The following is a 17,675-nucleotide window of genomic DNA, read 5'->3' as shown; positions in this document are numbered from 1 at the left end:
GTTTAAATAGATTTGTGATTCAAACCATTACATCTAAACTCGTCTCTAAAAACGACAATTGAAAATGTTTTATTTTTATATAAAATCAGGTCATACTAACTCCGGTGTGATCCTTTGAAATTTTAAGAATTTAAACAAGAAATAATCCTGAGACTTTAGTTCAGTTTTTCCTCCACTACTTCACTTTATTATCAGTTAAAAAATGCTATTTTATAAAATCAAATAAAAACTAATTCAGTTATTAAAATACATTATTTTCATTACATTTCCATGAATCATTCATAACAAGACTGTTAATTTATTGATTGGAATAATTACTAGCAAACATTAAAACAAATTAATAAATCAGTGCATTATCAAATAAAAACGGATGTAGGCCTACTTTCACCACAAACAAATAATTAAAAGATAGCACAGAGTCAAAACCATTCCATGATTACACACATACTTTTAACAGTTAATGACCACATGGGGTCGCAACCATTGACTGACAGGGGGCTCTGTTTTGAAGCCACAGCTCCTCCATCTTGGCTTGGCACTCCCTCACCACTGTAAAATAAATGTTTTTTATTAAATGTCTACATTTGTTTTTGCCACTTTTATTCTGTAACAGACACCTTAATAAATACTTTTAAATTATATGTGAGCTAAACATAAAAAGTACATCTATTTTAAAAAATCCTTAAAGTATAATTTTTTTAAAGTTCTAATGTTACTGTCCACACAACAAAAAAAGATAAATACATGTAATTTTGTCCTTGAAACATTTAATTGAGATACTGTAGAATTTCAGTCATTGCTATGGAGGACTGCTTCTACTGGGGAGTGTCAATATGGCCGACCAATGGCTACAGTGGAATACTCGTTTCTGATTGGCTTGAAGAGCATTCTAGAGCGTGCATTATGTAAAGGATAATCAATGAGGGGCTATGCGTTCTATGGAAAATAATGAACGACGTGGAAGGTGTGTTCCAGAGAACGCATAGAGCTCCAAATTGATTATCCCTTTTGTACCATGGCTATAAATGTGTTCATTTGCCGGTAGAAATTTGTTCAACATCCACTGAAGTAGCTAGAAAGTTTACACTACATAGCTATAGTAGCCATGGTTACCAAGCAACCATACTTCCTAGTCTAGCTAACCAAATCATCAGTCCTAGCTTGCCAGTTTGATTGGGCACAGCAAGAGTTCAGTACGTTTCCACCAATAGCAAGCGCGAGGGGGAGAAGACTGGGCAAGTTTTGAAGTTAAAGTAGGTAACTGTGATTCTAAGGTGATTTTGATCCCTGGTTAAAGGCGAACAGTGAAGAGACCAGATGGCAACTCTAGATACCGGCAATTCTAGAGTTTCCTCTGGGTTTCGTCTGAAGATACGTGACGCTACTAGCTAGCTTATATTAATGTTAGCCGCTAGTTAGCCAACTCAAGTTAGCTAGTGTCATGGAAATATTGGTCCAAATATTTCTCAGATACCGGAACTCGTGAATTCAAATAGACTTTATTACAAAAGTAACAGAAGCTGAGCAATTCCATGGAACAACTGACCTCTCCAGTCTCAGCACTCTGCTTTTATACAGTTTTGCCCTTACAGTTTTGCCCTTACATAACATACATGGACACTCCTCTCTTTGTAAATAATTAACACCCATTGACATTTCGCCACTATCTTCCTGTCCCGCTTCTGGCTTGTTCACACTCACTTCTGACTTATTTATGCTCATCTTAAATTATATTGGTGGCGTCACCATAGTACTAATACAAAAAATAATACATGTATTACATACACTTATGTTGGGAACATGTATATGTCAAATATTATTTGATTAGTACAAACATATTCTTATTGCAGATACATGGCTTGTGGTGCCTATATTAAGTTCTGTTGATCCAGCCCTGTACACTCCCATGGATTCTAATTACATTTTGTTTTTAAATGTCTAATGGTTTCTGTTGATCCAGCTCTGTACATTCACCTGTGCTCAGCCTTTATTCTGCTTACACATGTCTACTAATTAACCCTATGTTGATTATGTTCACTACTTCTGGGAGGACAGTCTAGGTACTGGAAAATCTGGAAATTCTCCAACACTAGTAGCCAGCAGATCTGACAGCTGCGCTACAGGGCCGGACAGACCGTTAGCTTAAAGGGGAAATCTGCAGTTGTACATACACTTTGACTTATAAATGATTGCTATGTACCCATTGATTCTTTAAGACTGGCAGCGATCGGTTGAAGAGCATGCATATAGTTTTACTTGCATTTAAGAGCAGTTGGAGGCCATGGAGGGAGAGTTGTATGGCATTAAAGCTCATCTGGAGGTTAGTTAACACAGTGTCCAACGAAGGGCCAGAGGTATACAGAATGGTGTCGTCTGCGTAGAGGTGGATCAAATAATCACATCATTGATGTATTCAGAGAAGCGAGTCGGCCCGAGAATTAAACCCTGTGGCACCTCCATAGAGACTGCCAGAGGTCCGGACAACAGGCCCTCCGATTTGACATACTGAACTCTATCGGAGAAGTAGTTGGTGAACCAAGCGAGGCAATCATTTGAGAATCCAAGGCTGTTGAGTCTGCCAATAAGAATGTTGTGATTGACAGAGTCGAAAGCCTTAGCCAGGTTGACGAATACGGCTGCACATTAATGTCTCTTATCGATGGCAGTTATGATATCGTTTAGGACCTTGAGTGTGGCTGAGGTGCACCCATAACCAGCTCTGAAACCAGATTGCATAGCAGAGAAGGTACGGTGAGATTCGAAATGGTCAGTAATTTGTTTGTTAACTTGGCTTTCAAAGACCTTAGAAAGGCAGGGTAGAATATATATATGTAGGTCTGTAGTTTGGGTATAGAGTGTCTCCCCTTTGAAGAGGGGGATGACTGCGGCAGCTTTCCAATCTATGGGAATCTCAGACGATATGAAAGAGGGGTTGAACAGGCTAGTAATAGGGGTTGCAATAATTTTTCCAGATCATTTTAGAAAGAGAGGGTCCAGATTGTCTAGCCCGGCTGATTTGTAGGGGTCCAGATTTTGCAGCTCTTTCAGAACATCAGCTATCTGGATTTGGGTGAAGGAGAAGTATGGGAGGTTTGGGCGAGTTGCTTTGGGGAGCGCAGGGCTGTTGACCGGGATAGGGGTAGCCAGGTGGAAAGCATGGCCAGCCGTAGAAAAATGCTTATTGAAATTCTCAATTATTGTGGAATTATCGGTAGTGACAGTGTTTCCTAGCCTCAGTGCAGTGGGCAGCTGGGAGGAGGTGCTCTTATTCACCATGGACTTAGTGTCCCAGAACTTTTTAGAGTTTGTACTACAGGATGCAAATTTCTGTTTGAAAAAGCTAGCCTTAGCTTTCCTAAATGCCTGTGTATATTGGTTCTTAACTTCCCTGAAAAGCTGCATATCACGGGGGCTATTTGATGCTAATGCAGTACGCCACAGGATGTTTTTGTGCTGGTCAAGGGCAGACAGGTCTGGAGTGAACCATGGGCTATATGTATTCCTAGTTCAATTTTTTTAGAATGGAGCATGCTTATTTAAGATGGTGAGGAAGGCACTTTTAAAGAATAACCAGGCATCCTCTACTGACGGGATGAGGTCAATGTCATTCCAGGATACCCCGGCCAGGTCGATTAGAAAGGCCTGTTCGCTGAAGTGTTTTAGGGAACGTTTGACAGTGATGAGGGGTGGTTGTTTGACCACAGACCCATTACGGATGCAGGCAATGCTGCAGTGATCGCTGAGATCTTGGTTGAAAACGTCAGAGGTGTATTTGGAGGGCGAGTTAGTTAGGATGATATCTATGAGGGTGCCCGTGTTTACGGAATTAGTGTTGTACCTTGTAGGTTCATTGATAATTTGTGTGAGCTTGAGGGCATCAAGCTTAGATTGTAGGATGGCCGGGGTGTTAAGCATGTCCCAGTTTAGGTCACCTAGCAGCACAAGCTCGGAAGATAGATGGGGGCAATCAATTCACATATGGTGTCCAGGGCACAGCTGGGGGCAGAAGGTGGTCTATAGCAAGCGGCAACGGTGAGAGACTTGTTTCTGGAAAGGTGAATTTTTAGTAGTAGAACTTCGATTGTTTTGGTACAGACCTGGATAGCCTGCAGAGTTCTGTCTTACTATCTCTGCAGTAGATTGCAACACCGCCCCCTTTGGCAGTTCTATCTTGATGGAAAATGTTATAGTTAGGGATGGAAATTTCTGGGTTTTTGGTGGTTTTCCTAAGCCAGGATTCAGACATCGGGGTTGGCAGAATGTGCTAAAGCAGTGAATAAAGCAAACTTAGGGAGTAGGATTCTAATGTTAACATGCATGAAACCAAGGGTTTTACGGTTACAGAAGTCAACAAATGAGAGCACCTGGGGAGTAGGAGTGGAGCTAGGCACTGCAGGTCCTGGATTAACCTCTACATCACCAGAGGAACAGAGGAGAAGTAGGATAAGGGTATGGCTAAAGGTTATAAGAACTGGCCGTCTAGCACGTTCGGAACAGAGAGTAAAGGGAGCAGGTTTCTGGGCACGATAGCATAGATTCAAGGCATAATGTACAGACAAAGGTATGGTAGGAAGAGAGAACATTGGAGGTAAACCTAGGCATTGAGTAATGGTGAGAGAGATATAGTCTCTAGAGACGTTTAAACCAGGTGATGTCATCGCATATGTGGGAGGTGGAACAACATGGTTGGTTAAGACATATTGAGCAGGGCTTGAGGCTCTACAGTGAAATGACAGTAATCACTAACCAGGACAGTAATGGACAAGGCATATTGATATTAGGGAGAGGCATGCGTAGCCAAGTGATCAATTGGTTTCAGTGAGTAGTTGGGCCGGCTGGGGACACGGCGATTCAGACAGTTAGCAGGCCAAGGCTAGCAAGCTAGAAGTTAGCAGACCAGGGCTAGCAAGCTAGCATAAGGGCCTTAGAGGGACGTCGCGGTGGGGAAAAGTCTGTTTTTGCCTCCTCCTTGCAGTGACGTCGATAGACCAATCGTGGAATTAGTAGGGTTCCAAATAGCAGAGGGGTCCAAGTCCAATTGGCAAAATGGGTATAGTGGTCCAAGAAACTGGCCGATGGATCAGCGAACAGTCCAATATGCTATAGCAGGCCGCGGTTATCAGAATGGGCCTTCAGGGGACGTCGCGCATGAGGGGCCTGTGGGGATCCTCGGGCAGATTATGTCAGTATTCCAGTCGTGAAGGATCGGCTGGGTTCCGTGCCCTGTACCGGCAGTAGAAGGAGTCCGGATATTGTAGCCGAGGAGTGGGCTTCAGGAGTAGCCCAGGAGCCCTAGCCGGGAGATGGGTCTAGCATGGGCTAGCTCCAGGCTAGTTGGTGCTTGCTCCGGGACGGAAACGTTAGCCAAGAGTAGTCAACCTGGGTTGCGGTTAGCTAGCTGCCATGATCCAGATGAAAAGGTTCAGAGTTTGCGGTAGGAATCCGGGGATATGGAGAGAAAAATAGGTCCGGTATGCTCTGGTTTGAAACGCGTTGTACGAACTGGCGAGAGCTTTCCGAGCTAAAGGTTAGCTGATGACCGCTAGCAGTGGTTAGCTGACTGATAGCTGATAGCTGGTAGCTAGTTAGCTAGCTAGCTTTAGTTGAGGTATTCCAGTTCGGAGGTAAATAGAAATACTTTAGAAAAACCCAGATCCACACCACATTGGGTGAGGCGGGTTGCAGGAGAGTAGTTTGAAGTTGAGGTTTAGGAAAAATATTAAAAAGAATGCGAATAAAAATATATATACATGGGACGAGACAAGACAAAGACATCTGACTGCTATCTTGGAAATCTTTAAAGGAATCTTGGAATCTCATGAGCTTCGATCAACAGTCGTACCCCACCAGAACCCAAAATAAGCTTATTTTACTCCTCTGTCTGTAAACAATATAAATGTAAACAAACACTATAGCCCCAAAACATGGTTAAAACTATGATTTTGATTTCATGGACAGTCAGTCCTTGTCTCCATAGCCCTGTCTATGAATTTCAGTGGTTACATTTCTCCAGCCCCATCCCTCAGCTTTTAAGTGAAACAGTGAAAGGGAGCAGCTTTATTGTTTCAACTGCTGATTTTTTTTTAAAACTTAAAAAAAAAAAAAACTTTTATTTAACTAGGCAAGTCAGTTAAGAACAAATTCTTATTCACAATGACAGCCAAGGAACAGTGGGTTAACTGCCTTGTTCAGGGGCAGAACGACAGATATTTAACTTGTCAGCTCAGGGATTCGATCTGGCAACCTTTCAGTTACTGGCCCAACGCTCTAAACACTGCAAAATGTATATTGTTGTATAGGCCTATTCATTTTTGAAATATTACATTTTGGCATAAATGTCAAGAGAATTTTCTATCCCAATGATAATAACTAACAATCAATAAACTTAGACTAATCCCCAAGGTTTGTTAGACACTGGGTTAATAATAATTAGTCAAAGACTCAGCTTCTGCAAAAGGTTCGTACAGTTTATTCAGAGAACGTTCTGAAGTCCATAATACAGAGACGTTCATTCCCTACTTACGCACATACATCCACACAAACAGTAGATAATCTACGCACATACATACACATGAACAGTAGGTGAGTTGTGTCCCTTCCCAGAGTTCTCCCCACTGTTTATCACTACCCAGCGCTGTCCGTTCCATTCCCCCGAGATTAGAGGAACCTTGAGAAGTACTCCCTGTCCTATCATAAGTTTCTCAGAGTTCTAGCCAGGTCGAGTCAAACAGTCTTCATTGTTCTCGGTATTCTCTTAGGCACACACATACACACATACATTTCTCTTCATCACAGGTCTCTACTAAACCTTATGGGACTTACGTTTAGTACTTTAATTATTTATTATACATGCTACATAAACTAATAATAACTAATAGTTAAGTTTCAGGGTAGAATTATTTAATCATTACATTTAAACATATAAATCCCTTATCAATAAATAATGAATTACACGCACTAAACAAGGATATACAGAACTCACAAAATATGACATGATAAAAAACAGTTTGAAACCACCAAGGGGCCAGGGTTCCGGAGCATAGATTTTTGTACTGGTCCTCCATGGGAATCGATCCAACAGCTCTGGCGTTGCAAGCACCATGCTCTACCAACCGAACCAGGCAACACATTTGAAAGTGATTTGTGATGAAGAGAATATGACTAATTTGCTTTTCAGCGTTATCATCTGCTTGGAACCTACAGGTCACAATTCCACAACCTGAACAAAAATATAAACGCAACATGCAACAATTTCAAAGATGTTACTGAGTTACAGTTAATATAAGGATATCAGTCAATTGAGATTCACTAGGCCCTAATCTCTGGATTTCACATGACTGGGAATACAGACATGCATCTGTTGGTCACAGATACCTTTAAAAAATAGTAGGGGCGTGAATTAGAAAACCAGTCAGTATCTGGTGTGACCACCATTTGCCTCATGCAGCGCGACACATTCTCATCCTCTATCCTTCGCATAAAGTTGATCAGGCTGTTGATTGTCGCCTGTGGAATGTTGTCCCACTACTCTTCCATGGCTGCGCGAAGTGGCTGGATATTGGCAGGAACTAGAACACACTGTCATACACGTCAATCCAGAGCATTCCAAACATGCTCAATGGGTGACATGGCTGGTGAGTATGCAGGCCATGGAAGAACTGGGACATTTTCAGCTTCCAGGAATTGTGTACAGATCCTTGCGACATGGGGCCGTGCATTATCAGGTTGAAACATGACGTGATGGCGGCGGATGAATGGCACGGAAATGGGCCTCGGATCTCGTCACGGTATCTCTGTGCATTCAAATTGCCATTGATAAAATGCAATTGTGTTCGTTGTGCGGAGCTTATGCCTGCCCATACCATAACCCCACCGCCACCATGGGACAGGGATGTAAACAGAAATAGAGAAATAAGCTTTTTGTGTGTATGAAAAATGTCTGGGATCTTTTATTTCAGCTCATGAAACATGGGACCAACACTTTACATGTTGTGTTTATATTTTTGTTGGGTGTAAATACGAAGCTGTGTGAGGCGATGATCAGTGGTGGAAAAAGTACTTAATTGTCATAATTTAGTAAAAGTAAAGATACCTTAATAGAAAATGACTCAAGTAAAACTGAGTAAAAGTATCTGGTTTAAAATGTACTTAAGTGCAGTGGTAGAAAAAGTAATCAATTGTCATACTTGAGTAAAAGGTAAAAGTAAATGTTGTACATCAAATTCCTTATATTAAGCAAACCAGAAGGCACTATTTTCTTGTTTTAAAAAAATAGATATGGACAGACGGGCACACTCCAACACTCGGGAATCATGGGTGTCAGTGAAAATGTAATGGAGTAAAAAGTACATACTTTCTTGAGGAATGTAGTGGAGTAAAAGTTGTCAGAAATACAAATAGTAAAGTACAGATACCCCCAAAGACTACTTAAGTAGTACTTCAAAGTATTTTTACTTAAGTACTATACACCACTGGCAATGATGTCACCCTGACATGTAGTTTCATACCTGCCAGGCCAGACAACTCAATTGGTCATCATCTCATGGTCCATGGAGGCTAATTACTCTGATGTTGATCCAAAGGTCAGTCAGAAGACGAGAGAAGGGATTGCACCCTTTTCTTAATGTCAAAACGGAAATTAAGATCAATAGGAGTACAGTTGGATCAAGTGAAGATCATTTCTCTTAATTACATAGATGGAATTATTTTCCCCAGTTGGACATGCTAAAGCTTAATTACTAAGAGGACTAGATACAGTGTACTTATTTGACCACTGCTGTAGTGTGTGTATAGGCAGAATGTGTATTATTTATGTCTCCCTGGTTCATGCAGATCATTATTGCCTTGTTGTACTTTAACAACAGTCAACTGGACATCAAGCCCTCCTATGAGGGCTGAGCAGAGTAGAACCATGACATCCCTGGAGGGCAGAGCACCCTGCGCCAGGTGACCATACATGAGAACCAGCTGTGGCAGTGCAGGGTCCAGATCCCTGGAGACGACAAGGGGAAGCTGTCCACCATATCCAACTGGTGGTCCTGGGTAAGAACAGTAGCCATGTAGGGAAATGGTATGATTTTACATTTAGGTAATTTAGCAGACACTCTTATCCAGAGCAACTTACAGTAGTGAATGCATACATACATTTATTTTCATGCATTTTATTTTTTTTACACATTTTTTATTTTGGTACTGGCCCCCCATGGGAATCAAACCCACAACCCTGGCGTTGCACACACCATGCTGGCGTTGCAAACACCATGCTCTACCAACTGAGCCACAGGGAAGACTGATAGATGAAGTCTGGATGAAAAAGTTACATCTGTTTAAAGATGGAATAGATACTTCAATTATATGTCTTGTCATGTAAAGGGAGAAGTAAAATACCTGCCACTGGTTAGGTCAGGGTTTCCCAAATTCGATCCTGGGGACCCCAAGCCATGCACGTTTGGATTTTTGCCATAGGACTACACAGCTGATTCAAATGATCAAACAATCCTCAAGCTTTGATTATTTGAATCAGCTGTGTAGTGCTTGGGTAAAAACCAAAATGTGCACCCCTTGGGGTCCCCAGGACCGAATTTGGGAAACGCTGGCTTAGCTGTTCTCAAAGTTTACTTCGGCAAGATGGCTCTAATAGGGTATTCAATAGGATGACACTGCCCTCTACTGGACAAGTTATGAAATGACACAATATGATGTGAGGTTTCCTTCCCTCCCCAGTCCCTCTGTGCCTGTAGGACAGTGCAGGGTGAAGCAGAGTACTGGACCAACAACACCCCCAGAGCATTCCCACCTAGGACCACTGAGAGTATGTACTGTGTGTGTGTTCAGATTTACTTTGAACAAGCAATAGAATAATGGCAGAGTTTATGTAAAACATCCATTTGTTTATCAGTGTGTACTTACAGCAGTGGAGGCTGCTGAGAGCAGAATGTCTCATGATAATGGCTGGAATAAAGTGAATGAAATCAAACATGTTTGACACCATTCCATTTACTCCATTCCAGCCATTATTATGAGTTGTCCTTCACTCAGCAGTCTCTACTGACGTGCAGCTATCCTCTATTAAATTTTACTTCCTAATTTCCTTGTTATCCTTTCAGAGGTTTCCGTGCAGTTCTCTCTTTTCAATATCTCTATGGAGACTTCTGGTTTCTGCATGGCAACCAGAATCACTCTGCCAGCTCAAACTTTACTGTCATGCCCCAGAAGTATTCAGTATACCCTTTTTTTTTGTGATCAAATGTTTGTATTATTTTTAATAAGGTACACAAAACAGGTACACATGGACAGAAAAAGAAGTGACAAGACCGAGCAAGACAAACAGTTCCCGTCCCACGCCCCACCCACAGGACTTCCCCAACCCAAATGTAGATTAGTGTTTCACAATAGCAGTCTTTTTACAGTCATTCAAATCAAATGTTATTTGTCACATACGCCCTGAATACAACAGGTGTAGACCTTACAGTGAAATGCTTACTTACAATCCCTTAACCAACAATGCAGTTTTAAGAAAATACCTAAAAAAAATAAAGTATGAGATAAGAATAACAAATGATTAGTGATGCAACCAGGCTGTGATGCAACCCGTCATGATGTTCTCGATGGTGCAGCAGTAAAACCTTTTGAGGACCCATGTCAAATCTTTTCAGTCTCCTGAGGGGGAATAGGTTTTGTCGTGCCCACTTCATGACTGTCTTGGTGTGCTTGGACCATGTTAGTTTGTTGGTGATGTGGACGCCAAGGAACTTGAAACTCTGCTCCACTACAGCCCCGTCGATGAGAATGGGGTGTGCTCGGTCCTCCTTTTCCTGTAGTCCACAATCATCTACTTTGTCTTGATCATGTTGAGGGAGAGGTTGTTGTCCTGGCACCAGAAGGCCAGGTCTCTGACCTCCTCTCTATAGGCTGTCTCATCGTTGTCGGTGATCAGGCCTACCACTGTTGTGTCATCAGCAATTTGTTGATGAAAGAGCAAATATGTCTCTCACTCGCCCCATGTATGCGTCTTACAGATATTTCCATGTTTATAATGTCCTTGAATGATAGCAGCCACTGCTGTCTGCTTAAAGAATGAGGAGCCTGCCAATGTGAAGCTATCATTGTTTTGGCTGCTGTTAATCCAGCCAGCCAAATACTTTGCTGTTTGACAGATAGAAAATAGTGTAATCATTTAACAACAAAATAGATTGTGAACATGGTACATTTCTACCCATTATGACAGAAAGACAGGATGAAACAACTCCAGAAATTTAAAACCCCTGGGCACTCCCAAACCACATGAAAAAATGCCCCAGGAGCCCCCTGAGGGCACAGTGAGCAATTTGGGGACTGTCTAGCTATCATTTGAAATAGTTTGCATGTTGTGCAGTAAGTTCTATGGGCCAAATTGTAATGCATCATTTGGTGGTTGGGGTTTCTTGATGAAATTGATATGTTGGACCAAACTCTGGTTCAATTAGTTACAGTATTACATACGGAAATGTCTTTCGTCCATGATGCGTGGGAAGGGATTGGTTTATGAGTAATTTTAAGTAGCAGAGAATGTAATTTAGAGACCAGTCCCTGTGTACTACTATGCATAAATAATTTGTGGATAGGATGGATAGACCATTCTTGCACCCAAGGGACTCCATAAGCATCCAAAGCAGAACGGAGAAAAAGGAAGTGCCAGGTACGTTAAATTGCTTCTGTGAGTATTGCAGTTGCTATTTGTTTGGAGGTGTAAGGGGAGAGGGGGGTTGGATGCAGTTTTCGGTTAGGATTGGTATAGTGATGACTGAATCAAGGCCTCTGCAACTCAGGCACCAATTCCCATTTATTAACAAGACTCAGTCTTGCCATCAAATGTATTTTCTTAACCCTCTCTTCTTCTCCTCATTCTATCACTCTACCTATTCACTCTTCAGCCTCCATGATGAACATGTCTACCGCAACCATCGCTATGATTGGAGGGGTCCTAGTTTGGGTCCTGGTCCTGAGAATTGTCATCTACTAATGCTGGAAGAAGAGGAACAAAGCTAAGCAGGAGAATGTTCAAGGGTAAATAGCTGTTCTGCTCTCCTCTCTGGGTCAGGATGTTGTGGTGGACAATTGTGTGTTGGAGTGGTGTGGGTGATAGGATGAGGTTGGCCTGTTCTTGTTTCTATTTTTTTTTTTTTGTGCGTTTCTTTGTCTCCCTGTCTCTCAGAGCTCCAGAAGCAGTGGAGTTCCATGACACGCCCACTCTCAAAGTTGGGGTAGGTTACCGGGATGACATACCCTAGTGATGGTCGGACCTCTAGGCGTAATGGTTAAGGTGGTCATCTGTAGCTCAGTTGGTAGTGCATGGCTCTTGCAACGCCAGGATAGTGGTTTTGATTCCCAAGAACACCCGTACTTAAAATGTAAGTCTCTTTGGATAAAAATGTCTGCTAAATGGCATACAGTGCATTCAGAAAGTACTCAGACCCCTTGACTTTTTCCACATTTTGTTACGTTACAGCCTTATTCTAAAATCGATTAAATTGGTGAGGGAAAAAAACAATCTACACACAATACCCCATAATGACAAAGCAAAAACAGGTTTTTAGAAATGTTTGCAAACGCTACAAGCTTGGCAGTCCTGTATTTGTGAAGTTTCTCCCATTCTTCTCTGCAGATCCTCTCAAGCTCTGTCAGGTTGGATGGGGAGAGTCGCTGCACAGCTATTTTCAGGTCTCTCCATAGATGCTCGATCGGGTTCAAGTAGGGGCTCTGGCTGGGCCACTCAAAGACATTCAGAGACTTGTCCCGAAGCCACTCCTGCGTTGTCTTGGCTGTGTGCTTAGGGTCGTTACCCTGTTGGAAGGTGAACCTTTGCCCCAGTCTGAGGTCCTGAGCGGTCTGGAGCAGGTTTTCATCAAGGATCTCTCTGTACTTTACTCCGTTCATCTTTCCCTCGATCCTGACTAGTCTTCCAGTCCCTGCAGCTGAAAAACATCCCCACAGCATGATGCTGCCACCACAATGCTTCACCGTAGGGCTGGTGCCAGGTTTCCTCCAGACGTGACGCTCGGCATTCAGGCTAAAGAGCGTAATTTTGTTTCTCATGGTCAGAGTCCTTTAGGGGCCTTTTGGCAACCTGTCAAGCGGGCTGTCATGCCTTTTACTGAGGAGTGGCTTCCATCTGGCCACTCTACCATAAAGGCCTGGTTGGTGGAGTGCTGCAGAGATGGTTGTCCTTCTGGAAGTTTCTCCCATCTCCACAGAGGAACTCTGGAGCTCTGTCAGAGTGACCATTGAGCTCTTTGTCACCTCCCTGACCAAGGCCCTTCTCCCCCGATTGCTCAGTTTGGCCGGGCGGTCATCTCTATTAAGAGTCTTGGTGGTTCCAAACTTCTTCCATTTAAGAATAATGGAGGCCACTGTGTTCTTGGGGACCTTCAATGCTCCAGAAATGTTTTGGTACCCTTCCCCAGATCTGTGCCTCGACACACTCCTGTCTTGGAGCTCTACGGACAATTCCTTCGACCTCATGGCTTGGTTTTTTCTCTGACATGCACTGTCAACTGTGGGACCGTATACAGACAGGTGTGTGCCTTTCCAAATCATGTCCAATCAATTGAATTTACCACAGGTGGACTCCAATCAAATTGTAGAATCATCGCAAGGATGATCAATGGAAACAGGATGCACCTCAGCTCAATTTCGAGTCTCATAGCAAGTCTGAATACTTACGTAAATAAATGATTTCTGTTTTAAAATGTTATACATTTGCAAAATTTTTGAAAAACTTGTTTTCACTTTGTCATTATGAGGTATTGTGGGTAGATTGATGAGGAAATGTTTATATTTAATACATTTTAGAATACGTCTGTAACATAACAAATTGTGGAAAAAGTCAAGGGGTCTGAATACTTTCCGAATGCACTGTATATTATATTATATTATATTATATTATATTAGGTGTTGGCTAAACGAGTTCGAGTCCCGGTCGGGGCTCCCCCACGAATTTTCTACAATATACTTCCATGCTTGGTTTCATTGACTTTTTCCTTTAACTGCTAGTTTAAGCAAAGTGAGGTGTAGAATCACTGATCTACAAATAGTATTTCTTGCCAAATAATAGGTTTCGTGCTATTTAAGATTCGCAGAGCTACGCCTCTCCTGGCTCAGGCAATCCCTCTGTCAAACACACACGCACAACCAGCAAGACAAAGGAGCTGATCATGGACTACAGGAAACAGAGGGCCGAGCACGCCATCCACATCGACAGGGATGTAGTGGAGCGGGTCAAGAGCTTCAAGTTCCTCGGTGTCCACTTCAGTAAGGAATTAACATGGACCACACACACCAACACAGTCGTGAAGAAAGCATGACAATGCCTCTTCCCTCTCAGGAGGCTGAAAAGATTTGGCATGGGCCCTCAAATCCACAAAGTTCTACAGCTGCGCCATTGAGAGCATCTTAACTGGCTGCATCTGTACTTAAAAATATAAATTGTAAACTACTTTACTTTACTTTACTTCACTACATTCCTAAAGAAAAGAATGTACTTTTCACTTATTTGTTGTGTTATAATTTGTTAAATATTTTTTTCTTGCATTGTTGGGAAGGGGCCGTAAGTAAGCATTTCACTGTGGGTCTACACCTGTTGTTTTTACGAAGCGTGTGACAAATAAAATATTATTTGATTGGATACAGCTTGTGTCAATTATAGAACATTTTTAAGGATTTCTACCTGCAGAAACTGTGAGGACGGATGCTTGGAGACGAAAAGCAAGTACAGGGAGTGAACATTTAATTAATAAACTGTCATGAAACAAGACAGGACAGCATCTGGACATGAAAAACATAATGACATTAATGCTGACATTGGGATGAAACAGAGGAACAGACAGATATAGGGAAGGCAATCAAAACATGAAGGAGTACAGGTGTGTCCAATGAAGTGCTGATGCGCGTAACGAAAATGACAGGTGTGCGTAATGATGGGCATCCTGGCGCCCTCGAGCGCTAGGGAGCGGGAGCAGGCGTGACAGAAACACTAGTGGATAATTCTATAAATAATTTGTCATTACAGAGATATGTCAATAGGATCCTTAGATGTTTCAACTTGATTGCCTGAAGATCAAAATAAAGTTCAAAGGGAGATGGAGTTTAGAGGAAAACCTCAGGATACCACGTTTGCTGTTATTCTATTGATATAAAAAAATAATCTGAACACACATATAGGCTAGGCTATTACAGTATGCTACTGCAGCCTGCAGGCCTATGTACTACGCAGGCACAAAAGCACAGGTTAGAACAGGACTATGCAAATTCACATACACTTACAGACACAAACAAAGCATTATGGATAATACTATTCAAGTAAGGTGTAATCAATGAGTGGCTATGCTTTCTACGGAAAATAAAGGACGACGTGGAAGGTGTGTTCCACAACGTGCTTGCGGAGTGGAATTGGCTATAAATTAACACAGAATTTAACACATTTGCCATGGCTATAATTTGTATATTTTTCACTAGAAATGTGTTGCCGGTAGAAATGTGTTCAACATCCCCTGAAGTAACTAGCAAGTTTACTCGATAGCTACAGTAGTTGCTGTGGTAACCAAAAAAACAGACGTGCTAGTTTAGCTAACCAAACCATCAGACCTAGCTTGCTATTATGAAAATGTTAGTAATATTCATATTAGCCTACTAGGCTAAAGTAAATTGAACTAAATGCATCATCAAATATCCTTAATGTTGTCGGCTGCAAATATGTTACAATATTGCATATTATAAACTGTGTGGTTTGAGCCCTGAATGCTGATTGGCTGACAGCCGTGGTATTTTTCAACCTAATACAATGGAGTCTAATTCCTGACTGCTGATTGGTTAAAACCGTGTTCCAGGCTGTGTCTATTTCACAAGTTACCACTGGCTAAATCTATTACATTAAAATTCCTATATACTCTGTTCCATCCATCACTGTCTCATCAGCCCAGCCAGGCAATTTACAAACTTGATTTCCACTATAAAAAGCATCTAGACATTATCTCACATTTCCTTTAGACTAACATTTAGTTTTGAGTTGATGAGATAGTAGGATTGCGCAGTCGGACGGAACAGAGTAAATCATAGATTTAGCTGGTGGTAACTTGAGGAATAGACACACCTACTGGAATGCGGTTTTAACCAATCAGCATCCAGGATTAGAACCCCCTGTTGCATAATGAAGCAATAAGGCCTGAGGGGGTGTGGTATATGGCCAATATACCAAGGCTAAGGGCTGTTCTTAACCACGATGCAACGCGGAGTGCCTGGATACAGCCCTTATGTGTGGTATGTTGGCCATATACCACAAACCCCAGAGGTGACTTATTGCTATTATAAATTGGTTACCAACGTAAATGGAGCAGTAAAAAAGAATTGCATACCTTCGGTATATGGTCTGATATACCACCGCTGTCAGCCAATCAGAATTCAGGGCTTGACACACACGTATAATTCCCTATAAATCACTGTATATAGGCACGGTAGAATTCAATGGCTATAGTTAATACTTACATGTTTTGTTTAAGCTTCTTTTTAATGCAAAAGTCATATTGAAAACATTATTGGCATTGTTGAATTCGAGTTTCATAATAGCAATCTAGGACTAATGGTTTGGTTAGTGGATGTTGAACACATTTCAAGTGGCAAATGTGTTAAATTATAGCCATGGTCAGTGGCAATTTTAGCATGTAAATCTTGGTGGGACAGAAACATTTATTTGCATACCAGCAAAGCCACTACACAACACAACACTAAACAATAGATTAATTGCACTATAACGGTGACAAACGGTGCCCACAAAATGTTAAGGCCTACATAAAGCTGCCCCAACAGCAGTCCTAACACTGCTACACCTGTCTATCAGCGGAGCCTTGTCTGGCAGCGAAACAGATCATTCAGCCTCATGTACTGCCTTACAAAACATAGCTGATATGGCTGACTTGCTTTAACAGATGTGGTTTCTAATGACAATTGAGATGTTTAAACTATGGCATAAGGGGACAACAAGCGGATAAGAGGCAATCCGTAATTTCGATTAAGACATTAATGAGCGAGCTAGGACGGACGTAGTCAATATAACTATTTGTTTAGCACTTTTAAAATGTACAGCGACAGAATTCAGAAAATGGGCCGTTCTTAGTGTTCTCCCTGTACACCAAGTCAGAACCGTAGGATAAATAAAGGGGGCATATAAGCAGACAATGAAAGCTCTTACAATATTCAATGATTACATTTCTCTAAAACAGGTTATAGGCTACATGTGCACCACCAAGTCAGAACAGTAGGCTAAATTAAGAGGCGTAAATAGAGCAAATTATTAGGGTGAGGCACATGGGCTACTAACAGCTTACTACACAACGTACACATAGTATTACTTTCTTAGCTACAGTATACATATCTCCCTGGCATATTACATAATTTATGCAGCAGCATACAAGACATTTTTGGACTCACCTTGTTGTGCTGTGCTCACTTGAACAGGAAAGTGGCACAGCAGTCCTTCATGGGATAATTTTGTTATCAAAGTCTGGAATTCTCTGGATTTATGGTGCTTTCAAGACAACTGGGAACTCTGGGGAAAAAAGGAGGTTGAATCATGATGAAGTCATTGATTTTTTATTTATTTAAAAAATATATATTTCACCTTTATTTAACCAGGTAGGCCAGTT

The 17,675-nt window shown here is 41.7% G+C and overlaps 1 long non-coding RNA gene across 1 annotated transcript in view; it reads right to left on the bottom strand.

The window, feature by feature from the left end:
• Window positions 1–163: 163 nt before the first annotated feature.
• Window positions 164–17,675, bottom strand: part of LOC115155896 (uncharacterized) — a 21,267-nt gene continuing 3,755 nt past the window's right edge. The window contains exons 2-3 of the long non-coding RNA XR_003868163.1: window positions 17,461–17,578; window positions 164–549 (exon numbers count right to left, since the gene is read on the bottom strand). This is a non-coding gene — a long non-coding RNA (uncharacterized LOC115155896). The remainder of the gene's footprint in view (window positions 550–17,460; window positions 17,579–17,675) is intronic.

The sequence above is a fragment of the Salmo trutta genome, chromosome 20 (genome assembly GCF_901001165.1).
Source record: "Salmo trutta chromosome 20, fSalTru1.1, whole genome shotgun sequence".
NCBI lineage: Eukaryota > Metazoa > Chordata > Actinopteri > Salmoniformes > Salmonidae > Salmo > Salmo trutta.
This window is presented reverse-complemented; position numbering and strand designations above follow the sequence as displayed.